Source organism: Tympanuchus pallidicinctus, unplaced genomic scaffold, assembly GCF_026119805.1.
Source record: "Tympanuchus pallidicinctus isolate F22 unplaced genomic scaffold, pur_lepc_1.0 scaffold5, whole genome shotgun sequence".
NCBI classification, from domain to species: Eukaryota; Metazoa; Chordata; class Aves; order Galliformes; family Phasianidae; genus Tympanuchus; species Tympanuchus pallidicinctus.
The window spans coordinates 72,318,699-72,328,158 of record NW_026294769.1 but is presented as its reverse complement, the minus strand read 5'-3'; the positions used below and the strand labels follow the sequence as shown (position 1 = coordinate 72,328,158).

The following is a 9,460-nucleotide window of genomic DNA, read 5'->3' as shown; positions in this document are numbered from 1 at the left end:
TATTTACCATCCTGCAGAAAAGCCTGACTGCAGCTGTGCTCCAAAACACCGGAAAGAACTGGGTCTTTTTAAAGCTATTACTCCATCATTCAATAAAAGGAAAGACAATACATGGCAAACTATAATGAAGCTTCCTACCTTTTTGTTTATACCAATGCAGCACAGGTTTAATAACTGCTGTAAATTGAATGAGATAATGGTGTAGGCTAGACAAATAACATTAGTTTTCAACAGAATGCCTTACCTCGATATTATTTGTTCAATAATGACTTAAAAAGGGATAGCCTCATTTCCAGCTACCATGACTTCCGTGGAGACAGAGCTAGGAAGAAAAATATTTTACTTTCCTTAAAAGAAGTTAAGAATTAGAAGAAAACTGAGTCTTAGAAAACCGGGGTGCGAGTCACATCTCATAAAAGGTTACCTCTGTAAAGATTTAGACTAATTACTCAGGCTTTCCAGTAGTCAATTGAGAAAAACAGATACAGAGAGCAATTTACTGTTTTTTTGGTAGGTATAACTGATGAACTTCTGCAGTGCCTGTCTTTCTTAAAAGCAGTGAGTTTGAATGAGAAACTGGAATTAAGAGGGGTAAAAACAGAGCAGAGATCTCAGACTGCTGATGCTTTATGGTCCATACAGAAACAGTGACTATCATTGTACTTGTGTTCATGAATCTTTGCTTAAGTTTTTAGTCTGGACAACTACATAACCTGTCATCAGATACACATTTGAACATAGCTCCCCTCTCCCAGTTGAGAGTTTCAATCATCAGCTTTTATGAAACTTCCTCTAATTTTGACCAACAACTGCATTCTGTAATGTGAGCAAGATCTCCCAGCAAGTGTTTTATCAAAGTAAGTGTGCTGCTGAGGGCTTCTGTTCTCGTAAGTTTTTTGCTGGTAAAAAAGGCATCAAGAAACCAGCACACAAAAAAATATCTCAACAGCACTTGAAACTAAGACTTTTCAGGAATTGGTAGAAAACATCAATTTGATGTATTATTTCAGGCTTGCCTTCATCTTATTTAAACCAATGGGAAAACTCCCAAACACTTCAGAGAGCATACTTCTTTTCCATGTGAAAAAGTATAACTATCAAAAGATTCAGCAGAAACAGAAGGATTAGGCTCTCTGTTCTAAAATTGCTCTGGCTTTACTCTGTCTCCTCTGTAAATCAGTCACATACCTCTTAGTAGCTTTGTTGTTTGCAAAACTGGGAGAACTGGTACACTGATGCTTCCCAGAGAATCTGCAGGAGAGAAAGTTAAGTCATCATAAAGCTTTAAGTCAATATTTATTAGAGCAAGTAGATTTAGAAAGTTATCTAAAACAAGAATATTTATTAAATGTGTGTTTATCAAAAGAATAGGACATACTGTGTTTCATACAAAGTAGTTGCCGGCACTGTCTTACCTAAGGGCACAGCCCTGGAGAGGAGCTGAATGCTTTCAGGCCTGTCCACTCTGTAAATGAGTGAATTGGGGAACTCAAATACTGTCTCAGCTTTCCACAACTTCTTCTTCACATCTTCCTAATTTTGTTCAGAGGCTGGAGCACTTTGACATCTTTGGACAAAGGCTGAGACAAAGGAGAAACAATGAGTGTGTGGGTTCAAATGCTTGGAGAAGTCATTTAGCGTAATTCCCTGTCACTATATCATAAAAATGCATAAAGCCCCATTTTCTGTTTCCAGTATTACATCTCCCCTCCCTTCCCTTCATATTACACAGAAAACAGTCCTGTTTTTACTCATGTATTTCCTCCCATTTTTCTCTATCCCAGTCCTCAAGAGTATTCTATTTTTGCCTGCGTGTTACTGTGAACATCCTCCTTATTGAAAGCCTCCCAACATTCTGTCATCAGTAATTTTAATTAGCACTTTTCTACCTTTTCTGGCAGGAGCATCAATAGTGATCCTCAGACCAATAATTATAAAATAACTGAAATTGTTCTTCCTTCCTTCCTCTATTTCTGCACAGCGATCCAGCTTCAGTTGGAAGAGTATATTTGCTGTCTGGTCTAGCCTGCAAGTCTGCTGAGGAAGGAGCTCCCTGGAGCCTGACAGAGACATGTACAAACCTTCTGGGCTAAGGAAGTCAATGAGTCACCCATTTTATTTTTATTTTTAGTTTTTTTAGCAACTATTCTAATAGCCCAGTTCTTTTACATAAGGTAGACAGCAATGCTACACCCGTGATTACACCTGTGATAGAAGTGAGGATCTGGGATCTGCTCAAGCCAGGGCTGCCCAGGACAAGGAGAAATGCAAAAATGGAACTGAAATGCCACTAAAGGCAGGAGTGGAGAAATAGGGACTTTTAAAATGACTGCTTCAGACTTCAAATGTTAAATACACTCAGTGACTGATAAGCATGAGAACAAGTAGTCATGTGTAAGTATTTCTTAAAAGAGAATATACCCAGTCTTGAAATAAGAGAACAGTCAAGACAACAAGTGCCACCATGGAAAAGAAGTGAGGCCAGAGACCCAGAGCAAGCTTGTCTGAAGCTACTTTCGCATTTCCCTGGAACATACCCTGCAACTGGTATGCTTATTTGCAATCATAAAATCATTTAGATTGGAAAATACTTCAAGATCATCATGTCAACCATTAATTAATTGACACTACCAGGGAGGTTCAGGTTGGATATCAGCAAAAGGTTCCTCACCAAGAGGGTGGTCAGACACTGGAACAGCTCTGCAGGGAAGTGGTCACAGCACTGAGTTTGCTTGAGTTGAAGTAGCATATGGACAACACACTCAGACATAGGGTTTGATTTTTGGGTGGTCCTGTGCAGATTCAGGAGTTGGACTCAATGATCCATGTGGGTCCTTTCCAACTCAGGTTATTCTGTGATTATGTGATCCTTATGAGTCCATTCCAAATTGGCATATTCTACGATTCTAACAGTCCACCACTAAACCATGTCCCTCAGTACCACATCTACATGTTTCTTGGACGCCTCCAGGGTTGGTGACTCCACCACTACCTGTTCCAATGCATTATCACTCTTTCTGAGAAGAATTTTTTCCTAATAGCTAACTTGAACCTCCCCTGGGGCAACTTAAGGCCATTACATATCATCATTATCTTTTCTCAAGTGGCAAGTGATAGGACATACGGAAACTGTCTCACAAAGCTCCCAGAAAGAGTGGCAATGCATTGGAACAGGTTGTGCTGGACTCACCAACACTGGAGGTGTTTTAGAAACACACCGATGTGGCACAGAGTGCCACGGTTAGTGGGCATGGTGGTGACAGGTCAGTGGCTGGATTAGGTATCTTCGTGGTCTCTGCCAACCTTACTGACTGTATGATACCCCACTGGCTGCAACTTCCTTTCAGTGTAGAGAGCAATGAGGTCTCCAGTGTAAGCAACCCCAATTCCACCAGCTGCTCCTCGGATGTATTGTTTCCAGCCCCTGCAAAGCTTCTATTGCTATTCTCTTGCGGCGAGACACAGAGAAAACGAGCTCGAGCGTGGAGAGCTGCCTCTGAGACACAGAGAGGAGGACGAGGCGTTAAGCTTCACGAGCTCGCCCCTCTTTCCAAAGGGATCGCGCCTCAGGGAAAGGAGCGAGAACGGATCCTGTGAGGGCGAACGGAACCGCGCCCGCTGACAGCACCGGAGGCGGCGGCCGACGACTCCGCCACCTGAGGCGCCTGCGCAGGCGGGGCGGGAGCTCCCACCTCCTCGGTGCGAGGGGCGGCAGCCTGACCCCCTCCCTCCTCCCCCGCAGCCATGTTAGTGCGGGGAGCGAGGGAGGGAGAGGGCAGCGCGCATCCCATGGTGCAGCGCGCCGGGAGGGCGGGGGAGCGGCCTGGAGTGGCCGGGGCAGGGAAGCTGGGAGGCAGGCAGGCAGGGAAGCGAGCAAGCAGGCAGCAAGCAAACAAGCAAGCAGGCAAGCAAGCCAGCAAGCCAGCAAGCCAGCCTCCTCACTGCGCACAGCCACCGAGAACGGGGCGAGCAGCGCTGCTGCGGGACCACCTCACGGCTTCACCCATCTCCGGGCCGCCGGGGCGGGACGGGGGCGGCTGCTCGCAGCGCGGTGAGTGCGTGAGGAGGGGGCGCCGAGGAGCGGAGCGAGGCGGCCCGACTTACATAACGGGGAGGGGGCGTCCCTGGGGGAGGTTGGGCTGGGGGAAGGGCGGGGCGGGCAGCGGTTTGCCTCCCGTCCCCCCACCGCCTCGGGGGTACGGCTGTGCGTGGGGAGGCTGTGCGCACACGGAGCCGCGCTGCGAGCGGAGGACTCCGGCTGAGGGTTGGGGGGGTTATGCGGAGAGCCGTGCTGGGAGGCCGCGATTGAAAGGGAAAGGGGAGCTGCGGGCGTGCTGCATCCCACCGGCCTCTCCGCCCTGCCGCCCGGCTCCGCGGCTCGGCCGGCTCGGTCCCACCGGATGTGGAGCGGAGCGGGACGGTCCGTCGAGTAAACAAAGGGGAAAGGGGAGGGGAGGGGGGGGATCCCCGTCTGGTTCGCCCCTTCCTCCTCCCGGGAGGGCCGGGGGACGTGCGGCTGCGGTGAAGCGCTTGAGGCTTCTTAGGCACAATGCCGGTTTTCGCATCCATTCCCCTTCCAAACTTTCCTCCTTTGAGGAGCAGGGCGGGCAGTCTCTTTGATATATTTTCTTTTCTCTTCATTTTTTTTTTTTTTTTTCTAGCTGGAGCACTGTAGCTCACTGTAGTGCTTCATTGCGAGCCGGCTGGCGGTCGAGCTGATCGAAATGCTCTGAAGGCAGAGTTTACCCTGCAGGCCCCAGCAGCGCCGTTTGACTCGGCGGTGTCAGCCCGCAGCTCTGTGTTTGATGGCAGTAATAGCGGTGCTGTAGCGAAACGTGTCAAACAACAACAAAAAAAAGTTCGCTTGAAAGGAGAAGCGCTTGGGGATTGCTGCCGAAGTAAACGGGATTTAAATGTGTTAGCTTACAAGTGGTGTTGCTGTTCCCCCTTAAAGATTCAGGTTCTGTTGGTTTTTCAATATCTTTTTTTGTATTGGAAAAGCCCCGCATTCTTCCCAGTTATCTGTCGTTAGCATCTCTGATTTTATTAAACCTGACTTAGGTCAAGAGCATGGCTGGGTGGGGGCCAGAAAATTTAGTTACACAGCTATTCAGAACAGCTTGTTATCTTTCTGATGTTGTCCATGTCCGAAATACCCCCGCTTCCTTTCTCCACCCATCTCCTTTCTGATTCCCTCTACAATTGGGCTGTTATCCACCATGTTTCTGTGTCAGAACACCTTTGCTCCTCTGGTGTGGTTTGCAGAGTGAGGGCCACAGTCTTCGGGTTTCTTGATATGAGATTTATAGCAGAAGTTCTGTAAAGTATGTATATTTGATAAGTTTAATGGATGTGAAATCCTGGGGTTTTATTAAGAAGAACAAAAAAAAAAGAAAAGGGAGGAGGCATTTCTTTAGTTGCTGTGGAACATTTTCTCTCTGAGAAATACACTCTTGAGTAGCTTTTTTTTTTTCTTTTTTTTTTTTTTCCAGTAGTCAGAAATTAATCTGTCCTCTATTCTGTTTCCTCTATCTGTCCTGTACTATTACATTTTAAATCCAGTATTTGCGGGTTGATGCTGAGCTGGGATTGATGCTTGCGTTGGTTGACCTTTTGTTTTTATAGAAAGGGTAAAATGTACACGTGCAAGGAAGATGGGATGATACTTATTTGTCAGCAGCTCTAAGCTTTATTCAGCCTTAGGTATTAATAAAAGTGCGAAGCGTGTGCGGTTGACATAGCAATCAACTGGTAGTGCTGGCATTGGAGAGCTTCATCCAGAAACGAATATTCTTAGAATAGCACTCTGCTATCTTGAGGGTGTGATTTGCTGAAAGAGCTCTTAAAAAAAAAAAAGTTGTAATTTCTAAAGATCTGATGTGGTGATGCAACTTTGCTTCAAAGCGATTGCACGTTGTTGAAAGGACTTTGTTAAATATAATGGTTTACCACATTATGACTAATACTTGAAAGGGGGAAACGTTGGTTTTGTGAATTCCACCAAACTAGTGTGTATTTGGGAGGGGGATTAGGAGAATAGAGAAGCACTGGTTCTTTTTGAAGATGAAGTACTGAACCAAGTAGGTCTGATGGTTTAGCAGATTAATTTCTATTTGTAATTGACTATTCTTATTTTTTTGTTCAGTGTTGATCAGTGTTTTCTCCACTCATTCACTGCGGTGCACAGTAATCACAGACTCACCAAGATTGGAAAAGACCTCCAAGATCATTCAGTACAGCCATCTCCCTGTCGCCAGTGTTTCCCACTGCTAATAATAACGTCCTCATTCCAGACAGCTGTCAGTGAAGATGCAGTTGTGTGACCCTTACGTCTGTCAGATGTGGTTCCCAGATGCTGTTTTTCCTCTCATGCAAGTGTAGTTGTAACATTCCAGGTATCACTGCTGAGTACTTTGGACGTAGCGACTTAATTTCCTGAAAAGGTTGTGGTTATAGGGCAGTATTTAAATCTGCAATGAACAAGTTCTCACCGTATCGTTGCCCTCTTGTATGGAGTGGCAGCAGAAGTTATTTCAGTCTCATGATTTGTGTATGGTTGACATTTAGGAAGTTGTGATGTCCCATGTGCTACACCACAGTCTTAATACAGATATTTAGATGGTGGTTGATGGGTGATCAGGAGGACCTACTGAGGAATGCAGTTAATTAGGATCTGAACCTCTGGTTTTGTACTGTGGATTTAATTTTTTTTTCCCTTTTCCTTGTAAGTTTGTGTTCTTTCTACCATGAAAGTTTCCTAAGTTAGTTTACTCTCTGTTCAGCATTTAGTGTTCCTGACTGGGAAGTGTCTTGCTACCAGGCTGTCTTTTGAGTGATTTGCCTCAAAGAGAGTGGTTCTATATTTAAAAAATAAGTCGAGTAGCTTGATTTGACTTTCTTCACGTGAATGAAAGCAGGCCTGAGAGAAACAGTTTTAATTACTCTGTGGGTTGTGCTGCAGGGTGTTTGAACTGCAGATGCTTGCAAGGTGTGTTCTGAAAGCTCTGTCATGTGTTGTGTCTCTCCAACCAACAGCACGGGGAACCTTATTGTGGAAGAAACGTTCTCAGAGCTTTGCCAGAGGTGGGATGAGACTTGAAACCTGGTGCTCTTTGGCTCTGCCAGCACTTGAAGTGTACAGGTGCACATCACTGATTTTGAGAGCATTTTGTATATCAGGAAGAAACAGGAGAACAGTTTCCGGAATCTGGCTTGCAAAGTTTGGTAGCAATTTCCATCAAGTAAAAATTGGAATGGAAGAGGTAAATAACGAAAGATGAAGGGCCGCAGGCTGTGTTGGAAAACATTTTTCTCTTAGATCAACCTTTAATGTGAGTCCTTCCAAATTGCAGTCAGATGTGCAGCAGTCCACAGCTGAACTGCTAAAAATTGTCCTGTATTGGATTCCCTTTGTTCCCTATGACTTTAAGGTTAGTTTCCCCTCTAATGCTATTCATTGTTTTACCTGCTCTTCTGTTCCTTTTTTTGTGTGTGGTACAGAAAGGGCATGTGCCAGAAGCTCAAACAGTGTTATGTAGATTCCTGCTTACTGAAGTATTGCTTCTTTATTTTTGCCGGGAAGGGGAACTGAGTAACTCCAACTCCGTTCTGTTTTGCTGCAGGGTTCCAGCTTCATACGGTCAGTTTAGAGCTTAATCCTTAAGATGAATCTTGGCTCTTTCCCTCGTTGGAACTGTAATTCAACTCATTTCAAGACCCTGGTCTAATTTCCTTCCTGCTAATCACAGGCACGTAAGCAAACGGTGTGCATTGGTTGTCCTGGAGACAGTGGTAGATCACAGACTCTTCACTGCTGTCACTCTGGGTGTGCTGATGAAACAGTAAACTTACAGACATTTGGACAGTGTATATGTGAGCACCTTCAAAGTGAGACCCTTCTCATTGCTGTCACCGATTGCATGGTCTGAGTGGTAAAGCCAAAGCTGTTGGATACAGTAAGAAAGAGGTCAGAGGGCTCTACCGACTGCTTGCTGCTTCCTGCTGCCGCTTGGGTTTCTTTTCATTGTTTGCCTTCACATGAAAATGTGCAATTCCTGCTTTTGTTTTAATTTGTTTTGGGGGAGGGGAGAGAGGGCACACCATTCCAAGCTATTAAATGTCTTTGGAAGGCAGATATGGTTTTTCTTTCAGTTCTGTTAAAGTTCCTGAGAAGGATTAGAAACGGCAGATGTTTGTTATTTTTCTTTTCCTTTTCTTTTTTGACTATAGGAAGGAGGAGCTCCTGCTCTTTCCTGTTTCCTTGCTTCTAGGATAGCAAGTAATTAGATTGCTAGGAAGTAGCAGAAGGCTAATTTAGCAGAAGCTCAAAAATGTGCTCACTTGATATGTTTCTTACATTTGAGTGCACCTCTTTATCCAGGGGCCCAGCATTTTCCCAGACATTTTCTTAGTGCTGCAAAGTGCTTTCTGATGTAAGCAGTAGGAGTCATCTGCATTTAGTACTTATTTCTTAAAGATGCTTCAGTAAATAGGTTCAGGATCAGTGCTAACAAAAGAAGGAAGCGCTGATGGTGCTAATAACAGACTTGTTACACATCCCAGTGATTGAGTTATGCCCAGCACTGGGGGTTGTTGCCGTCAATGCCAGTTTCAAGCCATGGGTTTTATGATTGGTGTGAATGCTGAGACAAGAGTGTTCGCAATGCCCTGTGGCACTGGGAGCCTGAAATTCTGTAAGCAACATTAGAAGGTAACTTCTTACTGGTTTTAAGAATACTTCACAAATTACTCTTTTTGTGAAATGCAGAGTTCAAGAATATAATCTGCTGCCACTCATATTTTTACAAATATATGTTCTTGATGTCATTCTTTTGACTGAGTGGTTGTAATCTTTCTGTCTTTCGTGGTTTTCTTCAGAATACTGCCTACTGTTTCTCTAGCAAAGATTGGTGCATGAAGGAGAAAAATTCAGTTAGTGTTAAGTGAAGTACAGTTCCTTTTCTCTTTCTGTCCAACTAACCAGGCTGTTTCCCACTTTTATTCTGTTTCTCGATGCTTTTCTTTAGGCAGAAATTCCTGTTGCTTGGGGCCGAGTGCTCTTGTGATTCGTTCACTGCTTTATTTTCCCTTGGATTTTAGCTGTCTCCTTCATCCTGTTTCCTGTTCTTCCTTGGTGCTCTTCTTAGTGGAAGCTGTTTCAAGGTGAGGATATTTCTTCATAACAGATCTGACAACCTGGGCAGTAGCATACAGGAGAAACATATGCCACAGGTACCTTCAGAGTTGCTTGAACTTACTACTGATAAAGAGTTAACTGTAATACTTTCATTTTGTGTGAGTCCTTATCTCCCTTTCTTCACACCTCCCCCAGTGATTCCAGAACTGACTGAGAGATTGTTGTATTTCTGTTGTGAGTTCCAGTACTGCAGCTTTTGCTAACTGCTGGTGCAAAGAGATAGCAAACACTGATACAACCACGGCACTGGAAGTCAGGAGGCAA

At 44.6% G+C, this 9,460-nt stretch overlaps 1 protein-coding gene across 3 annotated transcripts in view; it reads left to right on the top strand.

Annotated features, from left to right (window-relative positions):
* Positions 1 to 3,929: 3,929 nt before the first annotated feature.
* Positions 3,930 to 9,460, top strand: part of PTK2 (protein tyrosine kinase 2) — a 201,937-nt gene continuing 196,406 nt past the window's right edge. For all 3 annotated transcript variants that reach the window (XM_052703579.1, XM_052703581.1, XM_052703578.1), the window contains exon 1: positions 3,930 to 4,051. The gene's annotated coding sequence lies outside the window, so the exon portion shown is untranslated. The remainder of the gene's footprint in view (positions 4,052 to 9,460) is intronic.